Source organism: Chrysochloris asiatica, unplaced genomic scaffold, assembly GCF_000296735.1.
Source record: "Chrysochloris asiatica unplaced genomic scaffold, ChrAsi1.0 scaffold00048, whole genome shotgun sequence".
NCBI lineage: Eukaryota > Metazoa > Chordata > Mammalia > Afrosoricida > Chrysochloridae > Chrysochloris > Chrysochloris asiatica.
In genome coordinates, this window is record NW_006408566.1 from 200,509 (window position 1) to 207,444 (window position 6,936).

The following is a 6,936-nucleotide window of genomic DNA, read 5'->3' on the forward strand; positions in this document are numbered from 1 at the left end:
GGCGCAGACTGAGGCAGAGAGGCGAGTGAACAGGTTCCATGAGGGCAGGTTTTAAATAATTAAGATCATTAGAGCTTTTTCACAATCCCAGTCAAGCAAGCCTAGGCATTCAGTGCCAAATGTTGGGACGATTTTAGAGTCTGGAGCTAGCAGGCTCTAAAAAATCTTTGCTTAGGAGTTGTGTACAACTGGGTCAGAAAGGCTTAGGGGTTTTTGAAAAAAACAGATGTCATGAAGACAGAAACACTACACAGGTAAGTGCACAGTGCAGTAGGGACAACCTCCCTTACCGCGTTGGAAGAGAAGAGAGAAGATCAGTCACGGATTGAATGAGTGAGGGATGACCACTAACCTCAAGGTCAAAGATTCAAACCCACTAGCCACTCCTCAGAAACCCTATATAAAGTCGCTAATGAGTCAGAAGCAACTAAACAAAAATATAAAAAGATAAAAAGAAAACCAAGCATATAATAAAATAATGGTTCAAAATGCACAATGAATTCAATAATTTTCGGAAAACTCCCTTTTCAAAATGTTGTTGTTGTTAAGTGCTGTCAAGCTGATTCCAACCCATAGCAACCCTGTATAGGGTTTCCAAGGAGCAGCTGGTAAGCTTGAACCACCGACCTTGCAGTTCAAACAACTTTGCAGTCGGACGCATTAGCCCACAGCACCACAGCCTACAATTACAAAATGAATGTACTATAACTGCATGCAAATACTAATCTGCTAGCAAAATTTATAATGAAAATAAAAATGTAACTTAAAAAATTCTTCCAAAATACATATGAACAAAATATGGCCACTTTTGTGGAAGAGTCTAAACTTTAGGTAGATTGGTCTTCCAAAATACACAGGAAAAAAATTCTTCCAAAATACATATAAGCAAAATATGGCCACTTTCGTGGAAAAGTATAATAATTTAGGTAGACTAGTCTGGTGTGGGACTGTGAGTTAATGCACTGGACTACAAAGTCGGTCTGATCCACAAGGTCGGAGGTTCAAGTTCACCTGCCACTTTTCAAAAGCCCTGCACAGGGGTCGCTATGGGTCGGAACCAACTCAACAGGCTGTCCATCTATGTCAACAACTAGGCAAGAGAGGAAGACCGGTAGCTGCCAAAGGTTTTTAGAACCAAAAAAACTGCTCCCATTGTCCAACAAGAAATTGACAAGCTTACGGGAAACTTGCAGGGTAACCTGTGACTCCTCCATCAAGACTTCAGTGATGGGAGCAGGGATCCAGCCAGCGCCCTGTCATTCTGAATATGAAGCATCTACCACTATCTCCTCCATCGTTCAGGTAAGCTCCAGGACCCGTGGCCAGGGCTCGGCACTGGAAACAAGTGGGATGGAGCAACCCTCGATTCTCTTTGCCTCCTGTGCTTGGCCCTTCCTGGTGACACTCTTTACAGGTGACCCACCTTGCGGTTACCATGACATGTAACTCCAGATCTTCTGCTGCCTCCTGTTGGACCACACCAGTTTGGTTAACTGCAACTGCGCTCCTATTATTTTTGCCCTTCAGTGGCCTTTACCTTTATGAATCGGGCTGCAAACCTCAAGGTCAGCAGTTCGAAACTACTAGCTGTTCTGTGGGAGAAAAATGAGGCTTTCTGCTCCCGTAAAGATTTACAGCCTTGGAAACCCTGTACAGGGTCGCTATGAGTCGGAACCGACTCCACGGCACATAACAACAACAACAACCGTTTTCTTCAAAGTCCCAGTTGTTAAACACCTTGGTAACCAACTTCATGAGTTCATTGGGGTCACCTTGTGGCCCAAGTGTCCATTGCTGAAGTTTCCTACAAACATCAGGAGCTAATTAATTAATAAAATGAGTGTTCACAACCAATCTTCCCTCTGCTGACTCAGGGTCTAAATTAGTATATTTTTGGAGTGCCTCTTCTAGCCTTCTTCTGAAGGTCATTGGGTATTCCCCCTCCTGCTGATCTACTTTACTTACTGATGAAGATCAAAGACCACAGCTTTTGTTATGGGTTGCATCTCAATGTAAAGAAACAAAAATCTTCACCACTGGACCTATAAACAACATCCAAAGATCTTAGTTAGATGTCTAAACTCCCCTATTGATTTTCCAGGAGAAAGGATTGAAGTTGTCCAAGACTTCATTTTGCTCAGCTCTACCATCAACACTCATGGAAACATCAGTCAATAAATCAAACAATATATTGCATTATGCAAATCTGCTGCAAAAGACCTCTTTAAAGTGTTGAAGAGTCAGTTTGAGGGCTAAGACACCTGATTCAAGTAATGGTGTTTTCAATAACCTCATATGCATGTGAAAAAGAACAAATAGATCTGTGTTGAAAGAAATACAACCAGAATGTTCCTTGGAAGCCAGGATGGCTAGACTTCGTCTCTCATAGTTTAAACATATTATCAGAAGGGATTACTCCTTGGAGAAGGATATCATGTTTAGTAAAGTGGAGGGTCAGAGAAAAAAAGACCCCCAATGAAGTAGATTGGCATAGTGGCAGCAACAATGGGCTCAGGAGTAGCAAGGATTCTGAGGTTGACGCATGATTGGGCAATATTTCCTTCTGTTGTGAATAGGGCTGCTACGAGTCAGTACCTACTCAATGACACCTAACAAGCTGGACTAATTCTGCAAATCTGAAAGAGTTGACAGGCTTAACCTGTATTTCCTTTATGTCTTCAATTAAGCAGCTTTTCATATAGTCCCGGCACCCCTCCCTGAGTTCCCAGCAGGGCTTGTTTGGTAATTCCACCCTGGGTTTTTGACAGGGAGGACGGTGTACCCTGCTGCTAGGTTTGAGTTGCTGGCATGCTGTCTATCTGCCCTATGTTGGGTTGTGGTTATAATGTGCTGTTTCTCATCCACAGTACACCAATGTGACAGCAAGACATTTAAGTCACTCCAGGTCATCTCAAAGATCTTAGTTAGATGTTCAAACTCCCCTATTGATTTTCCAGGATCTACTCAGAAACTGCTTACCTTTTTCCTTGCATGTTTTTTAAAGCCATACTAAAGGGGACATGAGCCCTCATTACTTCTCCTCCTTGCCAAGTCATTTCATGTAATGGCAGGAAAGAGTGGTAAAATCTGGTAACTCATCCTGGGGATTAGGAGAGTTCTTCTGAACAATAGGCCTAGGGAACTCCATCGATGGCTGTGACTTTTGGGCAGGGCTTGGGGGCCATGGTAGCCAAGTGTTTGGTGCTGGAGTAGTACACAAGGCCAGATGGTGGTTTTTGTTTCGTTTTTTTCACTACAGACCAATTTGGGCTTTCTGTCACTCGGCACTTCTCAACAGGATTCACAATACTGGGGTTGTCTCTTAAACACATAAAGGCCTACATATATGGGACGTTTACCACTTTTACTCTCTCCTGCAAAATAAATGTAATTGAAGGATGGTATTATAATTTAAATTCTTGTTCATGGGTCATACGTCCCCATCCAGAAGTATATATTGGGGGCAGGGGCTGTTGGTGGAGACTGAGTTGTGCTGTGCCATCCTGAAGCAGAGAAGAGAGGAGAAGTTCAGTGTCCTCTGAGTTAGTGTCCCGATTTGCAGAATGAGAACTTTTGGTTTCATATCAGGGGCAAGGGAGCATCCACCCCTCACCACCTAACTTTCATACCTCTATTTCTCCTGTCCAGACCTCTCCGGACCTGCAGTCAGGGCTGTCAGTGTAACTGGAGTGCCCAGACTCTTCACTCACTCTCCTCCATTAATTCGTGACTCACAATTTAGTCTCTGGTAGTGGATGAGTGGTGCTCTCTGGACAAGGCATGTGATAAAACAGTACTCCTGTATTCTTGCCAATTCTCTTCTTCCATAAGGGGCATGATAATTAACTAGATGGCCCAGTGTCTGGGTGGGGGCCAAGATTTTGGAGAACCTGCTCTATGAGGGAGAGTTATTATTCACCCAATCTGCCTGCTCCCATGTTGTTAAGTGCTATAGGTATAATCTAGCAGAGCTTCTTCTGTTCACTAATTCTAATTTTTAAATACACATATGTAGTTTTTCAGAGCATAGTTTTAAGAAAAATTCCAATACATACTTGAAGACAGGCCATGTGCCTGCTTGACAGAAACAGCAGAGCAAATATTTTAGGAGCTCCACCCCTGCCCAGAACTGAGATGGATAAACGAAAAGTTTAACATAGGGAAGGGAAGGGGCCTGAAAACCACACAAGATGTTTTCTAGTTTAGGACCCAGGTTTTCAATGGGGACCAGTGTATCTAACACATAGTGAAAGGAAGAGACAGTGCTGAAGAGCAGCTCAAGCTAGACAGACAGGAACAAACCAGTAGGGATTAGAGTGTGTTGTTGTGCCATTAAGTCAGTACTGACTCACACTGTCCTTATACACAGCAGAATGAAATACTGTCCTGTCCACTTCACTATCGTTGCCAAGCTTGAGCCCATTGATGTTGTCACTTGGCCAATTCATCTCATTGGGGGTCTTCCTCTTTTTCTCTGACCCTCCACCCTACCGAAAACAATATCCTTCTCCAGCGACTGGCCCCTCCTGACAACATGTCTGAAGTATGAGAGACGAAGTTTGGCCATCCTGGCCTCCAAGGAGCACTCTGGCTACACTTCTTCCAAAACAGATCTGTTGGTTCTTTTGGCAGCCCATGGCACTTTCAATATTCTCCTCCAACACCAAAAAGCATCAATTCTTCTACGGTCTTCCTTATTCACTGTCTAGTTTTCACATGCATAAGAGATTATTAAGAATACCAAGGCTTGGGTCAAGCGCATCTTAGTCTTCAAGCAGACATCTTTGTTCTTCAACACTTTCAAAAGGTCTTGTGCAGTAGATTTGCATAATACATTATGTTTGATTTCTTGACTGCCCTTCCATGAGTGTTGATTGTTGATACAAGAAGAATGAAGTCCTTGACAACTTTAATCATTACTCGATTGGTAAGAATGATGTTTATTGGTCCAGTGGTGAGGATTTTTGTTCTTTTTCCCATCGAGATGTAATCCATACCAAAGGCTGTACTGTTTGATCTTCATCAGTAAATGTTTTTTAAGTCTTCTTCACTTTCAGCAAGCAAGGCTGTATCATCTGCATATCGCAGGTTAATGAGTCTTCCTCCAAACCTGATGCCGTGTTTTCCTTCATAGAACCCAGCTTCTCGAATTACTTGCTCAGCATACAGGTTGAATAAGTATGGTTAAAGAATACAACCTTGTCACACACCTTTCTTAATTTTAAACCATTCAGTGTTGCCATGGTCTCTTCGAACAACTGCCTCTTGCTCCATGTACTCATTCCTCATGAGCACAATCAAGTGTTCTGGAATATTCATACTTCACAAAGTTGTCCATAGCTTGTCATGATGCACACAATCGAAAGCCTTTGTATAGTCAATAAAGCACAGGCAAACATCTTTCTGATAGTCTCTGCTTTAAGCCAAAATCCATTGGACATCAGCAATGATATGCTTGGTTCCATAGCCTCTTCTGAATCTGGCTTGAACCTCTGGAAGTTCTCTGCCAATGTATACTTGCAACCATTTCTGTATTACTTTTAGTAAAACTTCATTGCATGGGATATCAAAGATATTGTACAATGATTCCGCATTCTGTTGGGTCACCTCTCTTTGGAATGGGCACAAATACGGATCTTTTCCAGTCAGCTGGCCAGATAGTTGTCTTCCAAGTTTCTTAGCATTGATGAGTTAGTACCTCCTGTGCCACCTCACTTTCTAGAAAGATTCCAATTTTTATTCCATCAATTGCTGGTGCCTTGAACTTTGCCAATTCCTTCAATGCAACTTGGACTTCCTCCTTCAGTATCATTGGCTTTTGATCATATTCTACCTCTTGAAACATTTTAACATTAACCATTTCCTTTTGGTATAGTGACTCAGTGTATTTCTTCCATCTTGGTTTTTGTTGTTGTTGTTGTTTAATTTGGGGTTTTTATTGTGGATTGAGTGAAAGTTTAGAGGGTACATCATCAGTTTCACATTCAACAATTCATATACCTTGTTTCATTACATTGATTAAAATCCCCTCCATATACCATCAGTTAAAAGTATTTCTCTCTACCCACTTTAGCTTTTTTGAAAAACACACAAAACAAAAAACTCACTCAGGCATATATAATAATTTACATCTCCAAAGGGCTCATTCTGCAAGTCTGCTCCTGGCCACCAGTTCTTTAGTCCTTCTCTTCTTAGTTGATTGAATCTAGAGTCCTCAGGCTCTCCCCCTCTCCATGCCCCCATCTCTGCCTCCATCTCTGGCACTGCTGCTTCTCTGCATAAGGTCCGCATTCTATTTGCACGTTCCTCTCTTGATGGTCCTAGGGTCCTCTGTTTCTGGGCTGTAAGATTAACCACTTCCCTTATTTTCTTACAAAACTTCTACCTTTACAATTGTGACAGTCGTGATTAATCATGATAATAGTTATTCACTATTGAATCTTACAAATCTTATCCCCATATCCTTTCACCAGACCCATCTAGACAAGATGATAACTATTCAGTGGGGACTCTTTCTTTCCCCTAACCCTCTTAAACTAAGCTCCCTCTTGAAACCTTGTAAGCCAGTCACTTCATGCCTTTATTGCCCCCTCATTTTAGATAGCCAGTGTCTAAGTTGCCCATCCCTATCTACCCTGTGCACAGAGCAGATAGCATTGATACTTGATTTGAAGACTCTTTCCCTCTCTATTGGTATTTACAGTAACTACCGCTCTGCGTATAGGTCAAGTTCATCATGAAGATGTATCTTCTGTCACTGCAGCTGTTCCAGTCTGCTTGTCCTTTCTAGTGGGAATGTCTCACCTCACAAGGTTGTGGTTGGGACTCAGGATTCCATCTAAGGTCCTATACTCTATAAAAGCTTTGCATTAGGCCTATTTCGCTGGGCAAGTTGCAGAATCCCTTTTAGGTGTTCCAAATAGTTATAGGCTGAAG